Below are 13,189 nucleotides of genomic sequence, written 5' to 3' on the forward strand. Positions count from 1 at the left end.
AGTGTTTCCCTTTATATGGCTACAGCTGTGGGTTTGGGCTTTTTTTTTTCCCCTCAAGACGTAGGGAAGGATACCTTTATTAGCTGACCACTGAGCTTGTCTGGCTCAGACACCTCCCGCTCTCTGCATCTCTGTGTCTCTGGTGCTGCCAATCCCTCGGTGCTGCTCCCAGCGGGGCACGGAGTAGCTCAGGAAGGCGGGTACCTACCTGGTACCTTACCTAACCCAATACGGGCCCCGGCTGCTGATGCAACGTGCAGCTGAATCACCGGGCATTCTCACTGTCAGTCAGTGTCCCCACAAGCAGGTCCCATGGGTCACGCTCAGGAAAAGTCTCTGCAACACTAACAGCAAGACACAGGTCTCCCTGGCCCTGACGTATACCTGAAACAGAGCCTGCTGTGTCTCGCCAGACACAGGAGAAGCTCCTGGTCTCCAGCTGAGCGTGGCTGCTTCCTCCTGGGTGTCTTTAGTGCTCGGCACAGCAGCTCAAATGCTTCCCTGCTTCAGCTGAGTGAGAGCGCAGCAAAGAGCCTCTAAAACCACCGTTGGGAACAAAGTGGGTAATGCGAGACTGCTGCGGCAGCAAGCGTGCTCAGGGCTTAGCAGGAAAGAACGGTTGTGCAGGGTTGTGCTGCAAGGAGAGAGAAAATGGTGGAGATGCATGCCTCCTTAGAGATTTCTCCAAGTACACTTCTGTGATGAGTAAGTTTATCCAAGCGAGCAAAAATTAGTGATTCATAAAACAACTGCATTATCACTCACTTACAATAGGCTCAATAATAGGATTTGAATATGGCAGGATATCGGCTGTAATATGAGCAATAAACCGACAAGTCTGCTTTGAAGGTCTTTGCTGAGAAAGGTATGGCACTGTAGCCCAGGTGAATTTGCAAGGCCTAAGCCCAATGTAATCAAGATAATACTGCACTGTAAAATCTGGTGCAACAGGTAGGTGCATCCACCAGGTACTGGGGCCTTCACAGGAGTCTCACTGGGAGAATGAATGAAAATGCAACCACAAATTAGTGCTATGGGAAATGATCTGCAGGGACTGCAATTAGGCTGCCAGAGTCAGTGCCCTTCCAGGGCAGAGCTCTCACTGAGCCACACGTACTCACCGAAACACTTTTCCTTCTGCAGAGGCACGTGCCGACGTGCACAACACAGAGTGTAAGGGGGCATGTAGGTATTTCAGAGGGACAGGCTCAGATGGATAATTCCTTACTACTCTTGTCTCACCCTCCCAGATCTCTCCGTTGGGGCTGTGCCAGTGAGGCAGGCGCAGGTCGGTGGTCCTGCTGAAATTCCCCTGCCACAGCATACTGGGGCTGTATTTGGCTTTGCAAGAAAAATTATGAACAGAAATGTCTTATTAAGGAGGGTGGTGAGTATTGTGGAGTCCTCTGCTGCAAAACCTGATTGGGAAAGTCTGCCTGGCAAGGCACAGCCCCTGAAATTTCTGGGAACTGCTTGAGCCCCTCTGTTGAAATGGTTTGCATGTTGGCATGGAGAAAAACAGCAGTGACGGTGCAGGAAAGCTGCACTGACAGCAGTCTAACCCCAAAGGGATGAAGCATGATGGGCTGAACTTGCTTACTTGTTGTACCTGGGCACGGTGTCCCCTGCAAAAACCACGAACTGCTGTGTGCTGACCAGCAAACTGTTCCCAACAGCATGCTAAGCCAAGGCACTGGGTCATGCAGTTGCTCCGGACATTTGAGGTTATAAATCAGAGTTAGATGCTCATAGTACAAAGAATTACGACCTAAGGACCTGTCATAATCAGCTAGTCCTAAGGAATGATGGCTATTTACATTAGGAATTTACGTTAAGTAAATGTAATGGATGGGAATTTACATTAAGTAAACGTTTGAGGTTTCTCTATGTTGATTGTTATCCATACCCATCCAAATGCACTTGAAAAAACCGCCTAGCATTCTTAAAATTAACATTATTGGTGACAAAACAAGCTGGTAACAACAGAATAAAGCCACAGCCACTGAGGATTTGAAGATAGCAGGCAGAGCCAAAGTGACATGCCAAAACAGGAATGCACACCAAAGAGGAGTGTGCAGGACCTGCAGAGATGTGGCTACAGAAGGAAGGACCTTCCTCTCCTCACCTTCAGGGTCACTCTGCGAGGTCCCCTTGCCTGAGTCAGTCACCATGGGCCCCGTTCACAGCCCTCAGAGAGAAGACACCTCTGGGATGGAAATCATCTGGCTAGTTCAGCTGTCCCCAGTAGGGTGAATTGAACTGCCCAGAAAGGCCTCCTTTCCTGCCCAGCTCCAAGGGTTGTCTAGACAAGCAGCTCCATATATCTGCTCTCCTTCCTTGGGTTTTCCCATCAGTGCCTCTTGATCCTGGAGAAAGCTACTCAAGGGACAGGGGAGAGAGAGAGGTGGGGATCACCACTGCCCTGGCACAGATTTCTGGCTTGACGCTGGCTTTCCTAGCTGACCTGGTGGCAGAGGCCCAAGAAAGAAAAATCACTTCACGGGAACAGAGGCGTCCTGGCTGCTGGCAATTGATTGCCTTTTGGAGCTCACAGTCTGGCCAGCAGATAGACACAAGTAGACATGAGCAGTTCGTTCATTTATTTTGTGTCAATAGATGGATAAACTTCACCAGCTAATGTGATTCAAATAGCTTCACATTATTGGATTGTGTAAAGTCTGTCCTTTTCTGTCCCTTCTTTGTCTTTTCTTTTCGTTCTTTTTGCTTGTATGTAGCCCTATCCACCACTAGGAAGAGAAATTAAGACAGAAACTTTGAAACTGTTTTTAGTGTTTCAGGCTGGTTACTTTACTACTTTACCCAATTGATCTGTATAATGGAAAGAAATCCGAGTGCACTCACAACGCCTTGAGACTGATGGGTGGCCACACTGGGTCATTTCAGATGTTCATCTAGCCCTCTGTCTGTCAGTGACCAAAAGGGTCGTCTCAGGAGAGATGCAGGATAAGCACGTAACGAAGCTGCTCTTCTAACAAAATGCAGGGCCATCACAAACGTGAATTAGTTTTAACAAGCAAATATGAGAAGCCCAAAAGAGGACTTGCCCTTTGTATCTCTGCCAACTCTGCTTGCACACCCCCGTCACTGTACAGCGAGTGCTGAATAAATAAACAAAATTCTGAATATTTTTCTGGGGGAAAAAAAGTAGCACAGCTACATGACTTTCATCAGCAAAGGTGCTACCGTAACAGGAATCAATTCTTTGTGACACAAAGTGTTTGTGCTGATGGGGCTTTTATGAAGATAGTGAATGACGTTTAACATGACAAATGCCTGGTAGTCCAAAACTGTCTGTAATCATAACAGCTGTGCGCAACCAATGCTTCAGCTTCTAATAAAGGCTGAATAGAAAATGTTTGACATTGCAGATTGATTGCCTGTGTGGTTCTTCAGTGAGTGAGGATATTCTACTGTTTTTTAAAGCAATTGTAGCCAAGGAAAATGTCTCAGAAATCACTCATTTTGAAGCAATGCAGGAAAGCTGTATTTGGCTGACGTGGAGAATTAACGGGGGAGAAAACTAGGACAGACAAGGAGCTCAGAGCAGATGGGTGCTAGCAACAAAGAACAAACCTGTAGCAATGTGAAAAAGGGATATAACTGAAAACACCTCCAAAATGTGCCCACTTACTTCAGATACCATTCCCAAATGTCTCTGGAAAGGGTATGCTTCCTGCTACAGCTAGTATCACACACCTCCTCCAGCAAAGCTCCGGTTCAAAAGGAAGGTTTCAGACAAGGTGCTAATCCAAAGCAAAAAAAAAAAACAAAACAGAAAATGAAATCTTCCTCTGTTGAGAGCAGCTAAATAGCACGGTTCTGCCACAAGTCTCTAATGAACTACTGCTTTTATTAAAGCTTGAAAACTTGACCATGATGCCATTAAACAGCTTGGAAAGCAGAAGGTAAAACACAAGAACCACATCTGATTCCCTGTGTTAAGATCAGGCAGAATGATGATCTCAAGATCCAGATTCAGTTTCCAGGAGGTTGCCCTCGCTGCCAGGCTGAGTCCAAAAAGGGGAACTCACTGCTCTGAGGTGTAGGTTGCAAAACCTTCCTTATAAACAAAGTTGAGGTGAGTTTCAGAAGCTCTCAAGTGAGAGTTTCCCAAGCAGCTCTCTGCCAGAAACAAAACCTCTTTGGGCAAATGGTCCATTATTGCCCTGTAGACCTCTTTTTCCCCATCTGAACCTTCCTCTAAAGCATTTGAAAGCTGCCAGTGTCAGTATACAAAACAATGAGCTGCCTGACTAGCTAAGACAGCATGCATGGTCCCTGTCCCAGCACACTCCACCAGGTACACAACAGGAGGATGAGACTACAAACATGTCCTCAGTACTAGAAGACAATGGCCAAAAGACAGAATTGCTTTAAAATATGTGTGCTGCAATGCATAATACACTCAAGTGCTAGAACTAACTAGTAGCACTCATGGATGCAATAGAAGAGGACGCTGTTTTGTTCAAGTGTCTGCAGTCATTTGGTGCTACTCCCCCTGCTACTGAATAGCAAGATTTCTGTGTGCCCATCAGAGGTGAGCAGGGTAAGAAAACAAAGTACTTTTCTGCTGGAGACTAGTGGATCCATTAATCTAGCTCTAATAACTTCTTGTGCTTTGTACGCACCCTTTGTATATCCATTAGAGTACCCAGAAATTCCCTTCAGAGAAGATGCTAGACAAAGACAGGCTTTTGCAGGGTCTTGCTCCCATCTGTCTCTGAATTAGGTCTCCCAGGCTTCCTTCAACATGCACTTCCATCTCTGAGCATAACAAAAGATTGTTTTGGAAAACAGAAATTTTGAGGGATTTAATACTGAAATACCACAATTGAAATGAAACTCTGGAAGTCTAGAATCAAAATATTTCAAGCCAAACACCTTCATTGCTGAACTTGTTGCAGAAACTCTACAAAATTCCCAGCGTTCAAAGCCCATGAAATTTAGTTGGGTCTGACTGAACGAACACAGGAGCGGACTGATGGTTGTTTGAAAGCAGGTATCATCAGTTTGATGATTTTGGTCTGTGGTGTTTCCAGGAAGCTTCATGAAAGGTAAATTTGGTAAGTAAAACCCAGCCAGGACACATGCTCCTTCCTGCCACAACGTTTGATTTCCCCTGCTTGTTACCCTTTTTCAGACTTGGCATGACGCCCCATCCAAGAGATGCTTCACCAAGACTTTGGATACGGGTTTCAACAGAAGGAGCAAAATCAAAATCTTTACTGTAGCTTCTGTTTCTTCTCTAACTACTTTGGGGCTACTTTCTGATTCTTACACAGGGGAAAGACAAAAAGCACCTGTAAGACTCTTGATAAAGCCATGAAATCTACTTGGTATTTGACTCTACAGATGCCGGTGGGGATGAGCAAGGCGGTCCTAGGAACAGGTGGAACTTTATTCAACCTGCCCAGCAGAGCAGATGAACTGGCAGTGGGACAAGAGGATGACTATATGCTAGAAAGAAGTGGGGGGAATATAGTGCAACTCTGAGGGGTGTGTTTGCAGGCAGAGGCTGGCAATGGATCAGCTTTGTGTTTTGATAGTATCTTCCATCTGTGGAAGAAACCAGGTATTGACTTCCTTCTCAGCCTTCCTATGTGTGTGTGGGCACAGGCACAAAACTGAAATGTCAGGTACCCAGCAATGCCATTGCACAAAGTTAACATTGCATAAAAAATTCACGGATCTTGAGAATATCTTCAAGGCACAGAAAAAAAATAAAAGAAACCAAATGAGGTTATGAAATTTAAAATAAAATAAAGAAATTGATGCAGGTAGTGCCAGTTTGATTAATCCAGCCCTTGACATCTTTACTGCCCTAAATAGAGCTTGCAACATACACTTCCCCGCCAAGCCCTTTATTAAGGCTCTCCCAAGATAAGATGTCAGCGCTAGGGACTGACAGCACGATGGCCGCTCATTGCTCACCTGGGCACTGCACAGATCGTTGTATCCTCCCGTGCTGAAAGAGGTGATCATTCTTCCTGTAGCAGCTTTCCTGGCTTCCAATGCCTTCCAACCTGCCTTACGAAGGTTTGAAATGGATAGCTTTTAGAAAACACGACATAAAGTGTCCCTTATTTTCAAACACTCTTTATTTTATGAATCCATTTGGAGTACACAGTGGATGGTAATTGCATGTGAAGTATATTAATTTTTGCAGCATCGTCAACGAGAATTTTAAGGTTGGCTTATTTCATAGCATTAACTGTAATATAAAACACTTGAAGTAATTTATGTTGCCACTCAGGCTACGAAGGACTCCTGTTCCTCTTCTTCCCTTCCTGATCTATAGACAGTTGGCATGGGAAGGCATCTAGTTTTTGAGACCGTAATTCCTTCAATCTAGCATTATTTGCAGGCTTATAAAACATAACATAAAGTATGGTCTTTGTTATCATTAGAAAATTGTCTTGCCATCAGTTCTGAAAATACAATCCTATTGTGTCCTTAGGGTCATTTATCCTTTAAGCATCACTGCTCATGTCATCCAGGACTGGATGCTTAACTAACTTGTAAAAATTATGGCTGTTATGCTCGAACTGAAGTGACCAGTGCAATTTTGTTGCTGTGGTGGTCAGGAGGGGTGGCACAGTACAGCGATGTTGTGTAGGCTTAAGTCCAGTACACAAACAGACAGCTTAACAGCATGAAAAGCCACCCAGCCAAACAAAGTATATGGCAAAGTAAGGGACACTTACACTGCAACCCTTCTTGTGACACTGCTGTTCTTGGGGCCTTACACAGGTCGACTTTTCTGCCCAAGAGTTTCCCTGCCAGTGCAATAGGAAGCAGCAGTCCCAATGTCTCATGGACTGTATTTTGGGAGACAATATGGATCTTCAGGAGAAACATGTGAAGAAGAATACTGGCTTTTTAAACTAGCTGAAGAGACCTTTCATGATGACAGAAATGCGCAGAAGGCTGCAGAAGAACATAGCACGGGGGTTGTGGCTGAACAAGGGAGAACGTGTTTTGTAAAATGGGGAATGGACAGGTGTGACTGCCAGAATAAAACATGGTTTCTCTTTGGCTGGGAACAAGGGAGGAGGAAATGTATACATTCCAGAGTGCCGAACAGGAGGTAAAGAGGGGAATGATCCTTTACTGCCTCCTGTAACGCAAGAGCATGGGGAACATCTGCTGACACTTGGAGGTAGCGTGGTCAAGATGAACAGCAGATAAGTCTGTGGGAAAAATCCATCAAAGGCAAGAAAATACAGAGATAAACCCACTGGTTCAGGAAGTCCTCAAACTGTTCAGGGTTTGTCAGTGAAGCACCCCCTGTGCGCTCTTCCCTGTGCGGTGCTGTTGTACACTGTCAGGTACTGCGCAATACAGACCTTTGCTCTGACCCAATGTGACTGCAATTAATGTTTTAAAGAATTTTTACTGCATATTCTGTAACCTACCTGTACTGGGAGTTACCTGAAACCACCACAATGTACATCTGGAACAGGCAATTCGATGTCCTTGCTGGCTGCCAGAACCTAGGAGCAGGCAGTGAAAATGTATCACTATCAATGCACCTACTGCTTCCCTTTGAGAGAGAACAGGGACACAGGCATCTGTCTGAAAATAATTACACTTTATTTGATTTTTTTTTTTTTGTTACATTATCATAAATGTTCTCTAGTCTCAGAAAACAAAGCCCTAGTTTGGAAAATAATGCACATACAAATCTCTTCTTTACGGGTATTAAGTATACAGAAATATACAAAGATTTGTCTATTATTGTAATATATCATCAGAATGCCCCACATCCCACATTTTTACTCAGGTCCACTGTACCGGTAAGCGTAAACTACAAAGGTAACAAGCAACCTGGAAAAGACATGGTTTATATAATATATTTATATATAAGTATATATATATATATATCTACAACAGTGCAAATATATCACAGCGTGCAGGCAGCAATAGTCTCTAGAGAAGCATAATAAAATTGATTCATAGTAATGCAAATGCATTACAGAAACAAGAGACAACAATGACATATTAGATATACAGAATATGCACACTTTAGCACGCTGATTTAAAATGATACCTTGCATTGACTCTTGCTTTAAAAACAAAAGAACAAATGTTAAATAATTCAGTAACAGATTCAAGGGCAGTTTCTGACAATAAGGTCAACTGACTCAGATAAGGTATTCCACAAATCTTTACTGACACAGGTAAAGGCTTGGCTACACTGCAGGACTTGTTTGTCTTTTTAGATATATCAATGTAATCTTTTCCTTAAATTTCATTTACTTTTACTGTAATTTAAGTGCATTTTTTCCATATTATTTTAAATTGCTCAACAACTAATTCACATTTGTGAAGGTTGGTACAATTATCACTGAGGCCAGGAAAGCTGGTTTTTGGAAGTAATAGAAAGGAGTTTGTATAACGATTACCCTAAATGGGCTATTAAAATAAGCTACAGTGGGGTCAGAAAAAAAGACATCACAGATGCCACTGAAGTAAAACACCCCGTCAATCTTAAAAGTAAAGACTTCCATGTTGCCTTGCAATCTGCTTAAAAAGACATTTTAGATTTTTTTTCTTCTTGAAAGAGTAAAGCACACCCATAGATCCAGCACGTTAGGCATTTGGTAGCTCAAAAAAAGTCTAAAAGTCATCCCTCCAACTCTACCTACCTCACACTGTTCCCAAGCAGCTCATTTTTACACCCCACGTGGACAGCAACCATGAATATCTAGCAATAAGAACACAAGCAATCGGTAAGCACGGGCTAGGCTGCATGGAGGACCCCAGAAAGAAAATGGGTCGACAAAATCTTGATGTATCTTGAAGGCATAAACAATGCAGAGAATGCAGGCTGGCAGGCTGAGCCACGGGGATTTCTTGTGCCAAAGGATACGTATTTTGACTGGTCACCCTTTGTTTTACTGTGCTGGCAATGGGTCTCAACAGAAATCTACATCTCTTAAAGGAAGGTCCTACAGTTGACAACTGCATAAAGTTATGGGTCATTGTAAGATTCCAAAGTAATAAAAACACTGAAGCTAGATTTCATTCTCTGCAGTACCATTACTCCTTCACAAACTCTATGTGAAATGTGTACAGAAAGAGAAATATGCTAACATATGCACAGAATTAAAAGGAAACTTGTTATGCTTGCAGGCTCAACCTGCAACTTTTGGACAGATCCAGAAAGATATCTACCATTATAAAAAACACTCAGTGGGATATATTACAACGATCTCTTTATGTATTATGAAAACAGGTATTTAAGAACAGGACAGTAGGAGTTGATCCCTGAAAATGCTACTGACCCTGTCCATGAATAGCAGAGCTCATGATTAACTTCAGTGACACTCAGCACTTAATTTATGCACTCACTAGTCCTGTGTGGCAGTGTCACGGGCACAGCACTGATCAGCCTGTCACAAACTGTTACAGAGGACATGACACGGTATAATTTTCTGCCTACTTCTAGTTCCCAACAGCTTTTCAAATTATCGTACTTTATAAATGGCTTTCCATACAGAACTAAAGGAAAGAAATTCCTGAGCAATTGCACCCTATTGGGCTGTTCTTGTAGGAAAATGGATCATTTTCTCAAAATAAAAAGAACAACATGTAGGACAGTATCTCTGCAGCTACCACCGAGATCCCCTCTGCAGGAATACAGACTGATTATCTACCACAGTCAAACTGCTCTGGAGGAGCCTACAGCTAGCTACTGCCAAAAACAACCTCGATGTTTTCCAATATTCCTGCTTTTGGCAGGGATCTTTGCTGCCCTGGTGAATGTTAAAGGAAACAACAATCCTAACACTCAGAGTTCAGGGTGAAGTCCAGACTTTTTCTAACTTACAGTAGGGCTACAGAAACAAGGTAACTTCAAACACCACATCTACTTGTTAACTGTCCTATGGTACCCACAATGAAAGATCAGTGTTAACAAGTTTCCATTTTAGCAAGGAATTGCTTGAACTTCCAGCTCCAAAGGTCTAAGCACCAAAGCTTTAAGATCTGAAGTTGCAACGTACAGGGGCTCATCTCCTCTAACTTGACGTGTCCAGAGCAGGTAGGCAGACTATCTAAGGTACCCTCCTAGGCTCCCTCGATACTCAGTGCAAGAGTTATGTACCTCCCTGAGAGCAAACAATACTTTTTTGCCACATTACCTAATTCCAAATCTTCTGCCAGTGCCCAAAACACATGCCTAGGAAAGACCACAAACGAGATGCTAAGTTCAGTGTGAAAAATGCCTCTGTAGCTGCCTAGCTAGTCCCCATTAACTAGAGAAGGAGCTTGCGAAACCAGAAGAAATGTGTAAACTACAGCTCAGTAAGTCCGGAAAGCTGAATTACACTGATAACATTTCAATTTATTCACTTCACGGCTGTTGAAAAAACTGGAACCACACTGGCAAAAAGAGGATCCAGTCCTTCTCCAGCTGACATTGCCCTGAACCCTCCTGGGAACAGGCATGACTTCAAATGTGGCAACTGCTATAATAAAACTCACTGTATGGGCCAGAATTCAAGTCACTAGGAAGAATACCTACCTCAAGGAATTATGGAAGTACCTCAGGTCCATTTGTCCTGGAGATGGACATTTCTTTCCTTTTATTACAGAGAAAAGTAGGTGATTAACTTAGACTGGGCCTCTCATTTTTAGACAGCTATGGTTCTGTGAGATAAACCATCTCCAAAACCACTATCCAGTTGATGAAAATTAAAAAGAATTTTAATTTCATTGGCCGAATCACAGTATCCATAGTTAAAAGCAGAATGTGTGTAATTTCCTCTTACTCCACACCTGGATCCCAACAAGTAGGCCAATGTTGTGGCTGTCCACCTGCACCCTGAGCTCTACCCATGCATTCAAGAAAGAAGCGCTGCCTTGCTGCTACTCCAGCAACTGATGTCCTTTTCAACCGTGTTCATACTAACTCACAAAGCTTGGCCCAAAACAAACACAGGCCAAGACAACTGTTCTGTTTGGGAAAGCATTCAAGCTTGTGCTTACATCCCACTCAACCCATGACAGCTGATGCACTTCAAAATCCTCCCTGAATGAAGATACACCAGAGTAGAGCCAGAGCCAGACTGGGCCAGAAAATGCTGTGCTCAACCCCTGTGAAGAAGACTCCAAGCCAGCTTCTGCTGCACTAAGATCAAGGAGCATCAGAGCAGATCCCACAGGTATCAAAAAGTCCCCACAGAACTAACCTGACCCCGATGAAGGAGCTGATAACCAACCTGCAGAGCCGCGGGGCTCTCCTGCATTATACAGGACAAACACGCATGATCCTCTCTCCCACACAGCTACCAAAAGAGACTGCACCTGAAGCTCGGTGAGCAAAGGCAACGTGGAAGAAGGTGGAGCAGGCTGCAGAAAGGTACACATGCCGTTTGCACCCTCCTCACACACATTTCTGAGGAGCTCTGTTTGGAAACATCATCATTGCACCTTAAGTTTTCTCTCTGCCCTTTGTTATCGTTCCTGAATATGATCACCACAGAGCAGGAGACAAAAGAATAAAATCATATTCCAATAAAAGTTATCACTGAAAAATAATTAATTAAAATCCCTTCCTGCTTACTTTGGAAAGTAAAAATAAATCCTGACATTGTTCAAATGCAACGCAGTCCTCGATTGGCATTTCTGGTACAGAAAGAAAAAAAAAAAAAGAAAGTTCATTTTTCCTTACCAAAACTATGCAGATAACAAAAGCAATTATGCAAAGCAACAGTAAGTATACAGAAAAATATACGCTCATCCCCATGCTTGATTTTCATTCTCCTCTTCCCCACAAAGTATTTTGTGATTCACAAAGATTAATTCAAGATCACTGTAAAGGTGTAATCTCCTAGAGACTAACTCAAAGCAAATGGACTTTTCAGTGTAGTCTCCAAGTCTGTTTAGACAGCCAACATCCCAGTGTTCCTGTGCCATACAGCCCTCACCCAGCAAAACACTTAAGCCTGGACTTTATAAGACGTTAGTTGTTCCTGTGATTCACATGCAACAATGCAGATGTGAGAAGTTATTAAGATACTTAAGCACTTTGTTGGAAGAAGGCTTCAAAGGATCCCATTAAGAGTCAAAAACCTACATCTAGTCTTGAGTAAATAGGAAAGACAGGACCTCCTCTGTGAGGATCACTGGGATGGTACAGGTCAGTATGTATCACCATTTTTTCCAGAAACAAATGTTTAATGAAACGTTCATTTCTGTTGACAACAGACTTTGACAGAAGAGTAGATCGAAATGCCAGTCACCTGATACATCCAGTATTTGGACTCAAGTGTTCATTATCTCCCACTTACATAACCAGCTCTCCCTATTATGTGTACATATATTCCTCTCCTTTAATGAAAAAAAGATATCTTGGGCTCCAAATATTAAGAAGTGAACAGGATTTCAGCACCAGATATTCTTCTGTTACTGCCTTTGATCCATAAAGATGAAATTTTCTCAATTTCTTATGTGAGTAGAATCTGTTTTCCAAATCTTTTATTTAATTGTAAATAATAATGTTTTAAGTTCTTCTTAAAAGCTTTCAGGGTTTTTCAGATTATATGCAAGTTTCCACAAAGAAAAACAAAAAAACATCTGAAACACCTAAAGTCTTAACTGATGCACATAGTAACCAAAGCAACATGTCAAAACAAGTTGAAATAAAACAAGAAGGCCAACAGAACACTAAAGTCTTCCTGCAATCCCAACAGAAATCATACATTCAGTCTTCGAGAGACCTTTAAAAAGCTTTAGCCTCTTATGCAACTTTTAGCCATATTGTGACTCGTTCAAATGGTAATAATGGCATTGATTTCAATCAATTTATGGCTATATAAATTGAGGATTTGACGTCTTTAGAATCTTGCTGGCCTCGTTATTCTTCCACATGAAGCCTTCAGTGCTTCACAATGTGCTTGCTTAACACTACAGCACATGCATGCTCAGTCCATTAACCTGGGAATGCATTTTATACTAGCCTGTTAGGATTTATTTCCACATAAATAGAAAAAAGCCAAGCTGCGACTATGTTAAAAATCTTTGCACTATATGAAAACATAATTGGGATGGACTTTAAATACTTCTGTCCCACAGTAATGACAAAGGAGATATCATTAGTTAATTTTAGACCTAAGGAGGGAAAGAATGATTATCTCCTTTATGTGTAGGACTGAGTTTCAAG

This window comes from Haliaeetus leucocephalus, unplaced genomic scaffold, assembly GCF_000737465.1.
Source record: "Haliaeetus leucocephalus isolate CR32 unplaced genomic scaffold, Haliaeetus_leucocephalus-4.0 Scaffold702, whole genome shotgun sequence".
Lineage (NCBI taxonomy): Eukaryota > Metazoa > Chordata > Aves > Accipitriformes > Accipitridae > Haliaeetus > Haliaeetus leucocephalus.